Source organism: Hirundo rustica, chromosome 26, assembly GCF_015227805.2.
Source record: "Hirundo rustica isolate bHirRus1 chromosome 26, bHirRus1.pri.v3, whole genome shotgun sequence".
NCBI lineage: Eukaryota > Metazoa > Chordata > Aves > Passeriformes > Hirundinidae > Hirundo > Hirundo rustica.
Window position 1 is genome coordinate 3156965 of NC_053475.1, and position 9483 is coordinate 3166447.

Here is a 9483-nt window from a genome sequence, read left to right on the forward strand (position 1 = left end):
AGTTAAAGTCAGCAGAATCACCGCTGCTTTGCTCTGAAAATTCCCCGTCAGGAATTTTCACAATTTCCAGGATCTCCTTCCTGACGTGCAATAAAAGAAAGCTTTTATGATGTATTTTTTTCTGCAACGTTTTCTGAAAAGTATGTCCCAGCCTCAGCCAAGGAAGTGTGTGGAATTTGTACCCATGGAGACTCCAATAACACAGCCCGCTCCAAACACCACAGGATTATTACTTTTCTTACCTAATGCTTCGGGAAAGGAGTTACTGGAAAAGGAAGTGACTGAATGAGGCAATATAAATTGGAGACACTGGTTAGCATGTGGCCCATCTGCTGATGTGGGGTTCCTGTTCCTGCTTTTGGGGGATTACACTGGAATTACACTGGAAAAATTCCTGGAGCTGTGTGCCTGACCACCACGGACACACTGAGTGAGCTTTTGAGAAGCTCCTGAGAAAAATAATTTTTGTTCTTAATGGGCTGGAGATGCTTAGGCCACGGATATTTAAAAAGAACAACATTTAGCTGAGTGAAACATGCAGTAAAAGAGAAAATAGAGGTGGAATAGTTTTTTAAAAACTCTTTTTAAACATCCACCTTTACTCTTGGAAACTGAGACCAGATTAATAGATTTGCCTTTAAAACTCCTGATGTGTTTGAACGTTGTTCTGATTCCTTCCCTCAATCTCCTGTTTTACAGATGAAGCAATCCTCTGGTTTTCATGCTGGAAAAGCCCAGACCTTTCCTAAAAAACACTCAGTAAACAGCTATTTTTTAATAGCTCTTAATAGTCATTTATCCCTTCTTGTGCAACATGCATTGGGTTTGGCCACACTGAACTGCACCATGCTGACTTTGAATTATCACTCATATTTCCCGGGAACTAAATGAAATTCCTCAGTCCTCTCCCCTTTATCACCTCCAGTGTGTTGTTGCAGCTCTGCCACCACTTTATTTTTTAGACCATGATGAACAGCGAAAGAAATGTAAAACACATTTGGATGTGCGTTACCCTGGTTTTTCTGAGTTTTTTATAGCCTTTTGATTTTTCATAAAATGGAGTCAGATCTTTTTAGTTACTGTACAATATTAAAAGCAGTTCTACCTTTTTCCCACAGATGTAACATAAACAAATCCTTCGTTTTTCATTCTCTGTCCTTTGTTTGCATATTTCTAACCTGAAAACAATTGTAACTGACGGCTGGTCTGGCAGGTTGGCTTGAGAGGTGAAAACTCTAAAAGCCAATCTTCTGCTAGACCCACAGATGTATATAAAGTAAGAAATAAACAAGGAGTCTCTCTCTCCGCCTGGATTCAGCCTTGAGCCGGATCGGAGAAGGACCTCTGCCCTGCGAAACCTCTCTCTCCGTGTGACTGCTTTGTGTGTCTCAGTAACAGATGTGCTCCCGTTCTTCCCAAAGTGCCAATCACTGCGTGAAGCCCAAAGCACAGCATCCCGAAATTCACAGAATCACAGAGCCACTGAGGCTGGAAAAGAATCATCAAACCCAACCACCGGCCCAGCACTGCCCAGGCCACCACCAACCCCGTCCCCAGTGCCACAGCCACGTACTTTTAAACGCTTGATAACGCTTGAAATTTTTGATAACGCTCAGCACAGCACCTTTGGGAAAGTCTGCAGCCCCCCGGCAGTTCCCAGGGAATCACCATTTAACTCGGGACCTGCCTGCCTCCTCCTGTGCCAAGCTGGTCACTGGGGTTAATTTTTCTTTCTTTTTTCCAGCCTGTTGGTGAGGCAGATCTCGCTCCTCTCACACCGTGCCAGGCTCTGGGGGAAGGAGATTCGTTTCAAAAAGCTGTTGGTGAAGAAAGAGGAGTTTGGTTTTTCTCTCCCTTCTCTTTTCTCCCGGAGGAGCAGCCTGCTGCAGCTGTCTCTGCTACCCACAGGAGGGCACGTTCCTCAAAGCAAACTGGAATTCAGCTCCAACCCAGTCCCGCCCCAAGGAGCTCATTGATTGACTCCATTTCACTAAAGGGAGGTTTTGACAGAAAAAATAGTGTTCTGATGAAAGCAAATTCCTCGTGAAGGTAGCGGGATCCTTTGAAACATTGCGTTTATCCGCGAAAAATATTGTTAATGGGGGTGCTGGAAATGAAACCTGAAATGAAACTATTCCTTTAATTGTTTCCTGCGTGAAAAAAAAAAAAAATTCCCTGAGGGTTAAAACAGAATATTGCCTTTGGGATTTTTTTTTTTTGCTTAAAGAAAATGTTTGTTTGTTTTAAATGGGAGAATCCCCATTCTGAAACAGGTACAGAATCCCCATTCTGAACAGCACTTTCCTACCTGGGAGATTTCCCCCTGGTCCTTGGAGGTGTTTTCCAACCCTAATGGTTCTGGGATTCTCTCCATGCCGAGTTTTACATCTGGAGCCTGAACTGGTGCCTCTCCGTGTCCCCTGTCCCACAGGAGCAACAGCTCCATCCCATGTGGGTTATGGGGATCATCTCATCTGTGATCCTGGATTTTCCCTTTAATGTATCAGCCTTCAAATTAAATGTCACGATCCTTTCATTCGCGATCATTTTTAATTTGTGGCGCGCGTAAACGGCTCCCGGTTTTGCAGGCAGGGGGTCACTCAAGGGGTGCGCTTAGGAATTAAATCTCCATTTTAATCTCCATTCCAGCCATTTCCGAGGAGATTTCAGTGGGACTGGTGCAAACTGCAGCTTTTCCTTCACGGAGCTGCCGCACCCCTTGGCACAGCCCTGGCACAGCCCCTGCTCCAACCACGGCCCCCAGGGCTGTGTTTGGTGCACCACAAACTCCTGACCTTGCTGCTGGTCAGACAACAACATTCTCCAGCGCTTTTGGCTGGGCTTGAGAGGAGGAATCTGTTGAGTGTGGCTGTGCCAAGGCCACGCTGGCATTTCCCAGTGGCGCTGTGCCCTGTCCTGCTCTGCCCACGCGTCTCTGCAGCAGAACAATGAATTCCAGGCTGTTATGGGATTCTCTGTCCTGCCCTGGCAGTGGCCCAGAGCATTTTTTATTTTTTTTTCCCCTCAGCCTTGCCCAGGCTGGAAGCTAACAGGTGAGTGCTGAAGGTGGGAGAAAGAAGAGAGGATGTTCAGCAGCTCTTTTTCCTGTCTCACTCGGGTTGTATCCCAACAATCCCTGGCAAAATCTTCCCTGCACAATGTGGGGTTTGGAAGGCTCACTCTTCCCAACCTCACATTTCCCCCCTAACAAGTTTTTAGCGCAGCTAAAACCCCAAATGCTCTCTTTCCCCCCCTACCCTGGAATTTTCCTTCTGCAAGATTTAAAGGACCAAACATTTATCTGCAGTTTTATCTGTTTGGTTTGGCTGTAGCTGCCTGGAAATTCCAGAGAAAACACTGGATAAAGCAATGGAAAAAACCCGGTGCCTGTGGGGTTTTGTGTGCCACTCCCTGCAGGGAACTGCAGCCTCCCGAGCCCACAGAAGCAGGATGTGTCCACAATTTGGATGTAATCAAGTGCAGTCATATTGATATGACCGAATCCATGCAGCTTCTGTCAACACAGCTCCTGCACGGAGGCAACATCTGTGTCATTAAAGCCTCGGTGGCTGAACAGCCCCTGTGCAGGGCTCAAATGGAATTTCTGCACAAGGCACGCGTTTCCTGGTGAGGGGTGTGGATGAGGCTCCTCTCATTTCCCACATAACCACAGAAACAGTGAGTGGGAGCCTTGAGGGAGTGAAAAGTGAAAGCCTGGGTGATGTGGTGGGAAGGGGGCACAAAAACAACAAAACGCACGGTGATGGCACCTTCAGCACCTCATGGCAGCCAAGAAGAGCCTCTGAGGCACCTGGAGAGAGCCTTCTCTGCTGCTCCTCATCACACCGCTGCTCCAGCCCCTTCCCCAGCTCCGTTCCCTTCCCTGGACACGCTCCAGCCCCTCCACGTCCTTCTAACCATGAGGGGTCCCAAACAACCCAGGGTTTGAGGTGTGACCCCAGTCACTGCTCCTGCTGGCCACTGGCACAAGCCAGGTCTTCTTGGCCCCCCCTGGCACACTGCTGGAAGCTTGGAGTCTGAACATTGACCTAAAAGGTTTGGTTTGTCGACGTGGGGAACATCGACATCCTCACGGCTGCGAGCGCCTTAAAGCTCTGTAACTCTTTGACTCCGGTGAGTTTATGTTTAAAACCCACGGAAAATGATTAAGTGGTGCTGTGGATGATTAACATTTCGGGCTGGATCGCAGGTGCAGAGGTCTTGCAGTGTTACCCTGGTTTTTCTGAGTTTCTTTATTAGCCTTTTGATTTTCATAAATGGAGTCAGATCTTTTAGTTACTGTAGAATATTAGAGCAGTTTTTCTACCTTCCCCACAGAAGTAATATAAACAAATCCTTTGTTTTTCATTCTCTGTCCTTTGTTCGCATATTTCTACCCTGAAAACAAATTGTAACTGACAGTTCGTCTGGCCACTGAGGCTGAGGGGTGGAAACCCCAAAAAGCCAATCTTCTGCTAGACCCACAAATGTATAAAAAGTAAAAAAATAAACAAAGGGGCGCTCTTCTCTCCACTCTTTCAGCTGGGAGCTGGATCAGAAGAACCTCTACGAAAATCTCTTGTCTGCGTGTGATTTCTTTGTGCGTCTCGGTGACATTGCAGCTCGCTCCAGCTCGGTCAGCCATCAGCAGAAACCCTTCGGCTCCCCGAGTGGCACCTGGCCGGTGTCACCGAGGGCTCGTTTCCGTGCCGCTGTCTCTGGTTACACATTCATCCCTTTCCTGTTTCAACACAGCTTCGGTGGGGCGGGCAGCGGGGGCACAGCCTCGCTCTGCCTGGCAAACATTGTGACCCCAGTGCCACAAAGCCCCTTGGCTCGGCCCTGGGGGAACATCCCATTGCCCTCAGCCTCCAGCAGCAAGGGGAAAGACAGAATTCCATTTTTACTGGAGTTCTGGAGGCGCGATTCCATTTTTTTTCCTGAGCTGGAAAACAACTTCTTTTGCTGGAAACAACTCTTGTTTTGCTGGAAACAGCTCTTCTCCGTGCAGCTTCTGTATCCATCTCATTTTAGAGCAAGCTTTCCAGCAGAATAGGTTTTCCAGCAAATTCCTTTCCAAAACTGGGATTACCTGCGGGCATGAGTAGTGTCACAGTGTGGGTTTAAGTTTAATGTTCAGGGGATATGGGCATGGCTTCTGGAGTGAGGTGATATCTAACATCAAGCTAAATAATTATACAGCCAAGAAATCCTAATTCTCCACTGCTTTTCAGGCTTTATAAATATGTATTCCACACCCTGCACTTTGCATACTGCATAAACAGCCTTTGCCCGCTCCGTGTTGTTTCAAAATCCATGAGTGTGCAGTTTTAAATGAGTTTAAAAAAAAATTAAAAAGGAGTTTATGCCCATGACAGGCCAGGGTAAATTGGTTTTGCCCCGTTTTATTTATGAGAATTGCAGAAGAGTCATTTAATCACAGACAGAGGCAGATAAGGGTCAGTTATCAGCTGCCGTGTCCTGGTGATGAGTCCTTGCTTTGCTGATTTATGACTGTTGGGAGTTGGATATTAATCTAGAGCATAATTTGGTGGGGATTTTAGTGTGTGTGTGTGTTTCTGTTGTGTTTGGGTGCTTTTGGGCTGTGGTTTTTTGGGGTTTTTCCAGTATTTCCCACTCCTATTTGCTGTAGACACTTTCACATGACCAGAAAAGATGCTGCAAGCACTTGATGGGAAAGACATCATGAGCATTTTAAGTCTGGAAATGACTCAGGTACAGAGACACTCTTGTCTCCTTTCCTGCCTGTGACCACGTGGTTTCCAGCCTGTTTCCTCATCTCCTCCTCCTGTCCAGCTTCAAGTGGAAATTGCTGAAATATTTTATTGCCCCTTTATCTTCCAAGTCAATGTCCTGAGGTGCAACAGCTTGGGTTGAGTCACTTGCTACCAGCGACTCTGGAGCTGGAAATTTGGGAGTGTTATCAGAGGAGTCTGAGCCCAGAATAGCTCCCAGATCCAGTGCCAGGGCTGGTGGCAAAAGTGGAAATTATGTAAACTGTGTTGAGTAATTCAGATGGGCCCACAGGGCTTGATCCATACGGGGAACGATTCAGCTGAAGAAGAATCCTGTGTCCACTCTCCGTGTCCGCAGCTGTACCAAGAGATGATGCTTTGCTTGAGGCAGGAGAGGAAAGAACCTGCAAGTGGAAATTCCACTGGGGTGATGTTCTGCAGGGCACAGGAAAGCTGTGCTGAGGTGAAGGAGCAGCAGCCAGCCTGTGTCTCACTGCCAAACCTGTGCACCAGAGTTCCTGCCCTCGGTGACGTGGTTTGACATGCACAAATCTGGAATCCCACCCCCCAATCTGCATTTATCCTGGGCCTTTGCTCTAATCCTGATGCTCTTCTCTTGTGAGGGACAGCTCTGTCCCTGCTGGCATCTCCCCCTGCCTGTGAAGTACCTGGAAATGTCAAAGTAACACATAAATGTGAAAGCATTGTGGAATTATTTAAGTTGGAAAAGATCCTTAAAATCACCAAGGCCAATAATCTAACACTGCCAGCCCCTACTAAACCATGTCCTTAAGTGCCACCCCTCCACATCTTTTAAACCCGTCCAGGAGCGTGTCTGCTCTTTGGAAAAAGTGACTTTTATCCCAGAGGTAAAAATCTGTAACAGCCCAGCACAGACATCCCAGACACTGCTGTAACTCACCCAGGATCATGAACTGAAGGCTTTGTGCGTGTTCTCACCACAGATTTACCAACAGGGACAGAATGGATTCTGTGGAGGCTTTGGCCCTCCTCTCGAGGTCGAGCCTGTGCTCTCAGCAGAGCTCGGACTGCTGATCCTGCAGCCACCTCCTCTCTCCTGATCTTGTGGCACAAGAAATGACCCAGTCCAGCCAAGGCAGGGTCACCTGGAGCAGGTGACACAGGGAAGTGTCCAGGTGTGTTTGGGATATCTCCAGAGAGGAAGACTCCACACCCTCCCTGGACACCTGTTCCAGTGCTCCTACCCTCAGCGTAAAGAAGTTCTTCCTCATGTTGAGGTGTTTGTCTTGTGTTTTAGTTTGTGCCCATTACTCCTTGTCCTGTCACTGGGCACCACCTAGCAGTGGCATCATCCTCTGGACACCCCTTGGAGATATTTATATAGGATTGATGGAATCCTCTCTCAGCCCTCTCTTCTCTGGACTAAGCAGGCCCAGCTCCCACAGCCTCTCCTCATCACAGAGATGCTCCAGACTCCTCATCATCTTCGTGGCCTCCACTGGATCCTCTCCAGTAGCTCCTTGTCTTTCTTGTGCTGAGGAGCCAGAACTGGACCCTGGACACTGCTCCAGATGTGCCTCACTAGGACCAAGGGGCAGGATCACTCCTGCCCTGCTGGCCACACTCTTCCCAACGCCCCCAGGGTCCCACTGTCCCTCCTGGGGTTGTAATTCCCTCCCAGGTGTTTCTCTGCAGAGCTGCTCTCCACTGGGTCACCCTCAACCTCTCCAGGTCCTGATTCCTTCACTCTCCTGGAGCTGCTGGGGCCACCCTGCTCCTGGTGCCTCAGATAACGAGAGCCCTGTGGCTCCACAGGAGTTAATCCTGGCAAACACAGAGCCAGCAAAGGAGCTGTTTGACCAGATGCCCAGTCACTCTGGTGCATTTGCTATTCCAAGCTCAACATCTCCCTGCTTGTTTATAAAAGGCTGTGCTGTGCTATCACCAATCAACGATACCTCCGAGGTATCCGACTGTCACCGAGACACACAAAGCAGTCACACGCAGACAAGAGATTTTCGCAGAGGTCCTTCCGATTCCAGCTCACAGCTGAGAGAGCCAAGAGAAGGAAGAGACCCCTTTGATTATTTCTTACTTTTTATACATTTGTGGGTCTGGCTGAAGATTGGCTTCTGGAGTTTTTCACCCCTCAGCCTCAGTGGCCAGACCAACTGTCAGTTACAATTGTTTTCAGGTTAGAAATATGCAAACAAAGGACAGAGAATGAAAAACAAAGGATTTGTTTATGTCACATCTGTGGGAAAAGGTAGAAAACTGCTCTTAATGTTGTACAATAACTAAAAGGATCTGACTCCATTTAAGAAAATCAAAAGGCTCAGAAAAACCAGGGTAACATCAGACCCTCTCCTGCCTGTGGCAGGGGAGCCTGAGGACCACCTGTGCTCATCTCTGCTCTTCTCCACCAGCGTGCTCCCCTTTGGCCCCAGAACCAGCAGGAGCTCAGCAAACACCACAGGAGTTACCTTGAGAGTGATGCAACCTCGGTGTGATGGACAAGGACACGTGCAGCACAGAAAAAACAGCTCTCACGAGGAAATCTGTTGGCTCAGGGAATGGCCAAAAATAGATCTGGTGACTCCTGCCGCTAGAGCTAACCTTTGGGCTGTGCCCCTGGAGCTCTCCTTGGTTCACTGGGGATTACAGTCAGCATAGCGGGTCCTGGCTGAGGACCAGGGCAGGCTGGAGTATGAAGGTCAGGAATCTGAATTTTACAGATCTCGCCAACTCACAGGCTGCTGTTCTGTCTCGCCCTTCAAACTAAATTCGCCATCTGAGTGAGAACGGAGCCGCCTTGGAGGGGCTGCAGAGAGGAGGAGCTGAGACAGCTGGGGAGAGCTGGGAGCGCTGAGGAGCTGCAAGGGAAGGCTCAGAGTGCAGGAGATGGGAAATGGCCAACACAGCAGGAACTGGAGGTGCCTGGGCCGGAGGACAGCACAGGGCTCCCCAGGCTGCCTTGGCCCTCCCGTGCTGCTCTGCTGCTGCAGTTTTACAGCTGCAATATCCCCAGCACTGCTCTGTCCTCGGGCCCTGCCCCTGCTCCAGCTGCAGCCTGACCTTCTGGCAGGAGCTTCCCTAATCACATATTCCTTAGGTTTGCTCATCAGCTGAGCGGTGTGAACCCTCCCCTCCCTGCGTGAATGAGGAATGTCTCTGGGCTCTGGGAGGAGGTAGAGAACAATTCACAGGGGAAGGAAAAAATGGCTTGGAATTCTTGGTCTGCAGCAGGAAAATAGCAGCAATAATTCATTTCACAGATACAGCTGTTTTCCTAACAGGATAAACAAAATCCTGGCTTTTCTGCAGCTTTATCAGCCAGGAACAACTGCGAACAGTTACATGGATCCACCTGATCATAACCCTTAAAAATAAATTAATGAATAAATCAGTATGCACTGTTGGATTCCAGCTTAAACAAGCAAGACCCAGGGAGGGCAGGGGATGGTGGAGGTGCCAGCAGATCACAGGTTCTGGTAATGGGGGGCCCAGACATCACGGCCAGAGCTGCCCAGTGCTTCTCCTGGGGCTGGTCCAGCCTGTGCCCTTGGTTTGTGCTGGCTGGAAGACAACAGCACGGGGCTGGTTTGTCCAGGGCTGTGCTCTGCAGCCCCCACACTGCTCCCCCCTGGAGCGCAGGGGCTCTCTCACCCCCTGCATGCCTGAACCTAAAAGCCTGCTTTGATTCTTCCCCAGAGATTTCTGCTCCAGGTTGGACTGTTCCCCCAGC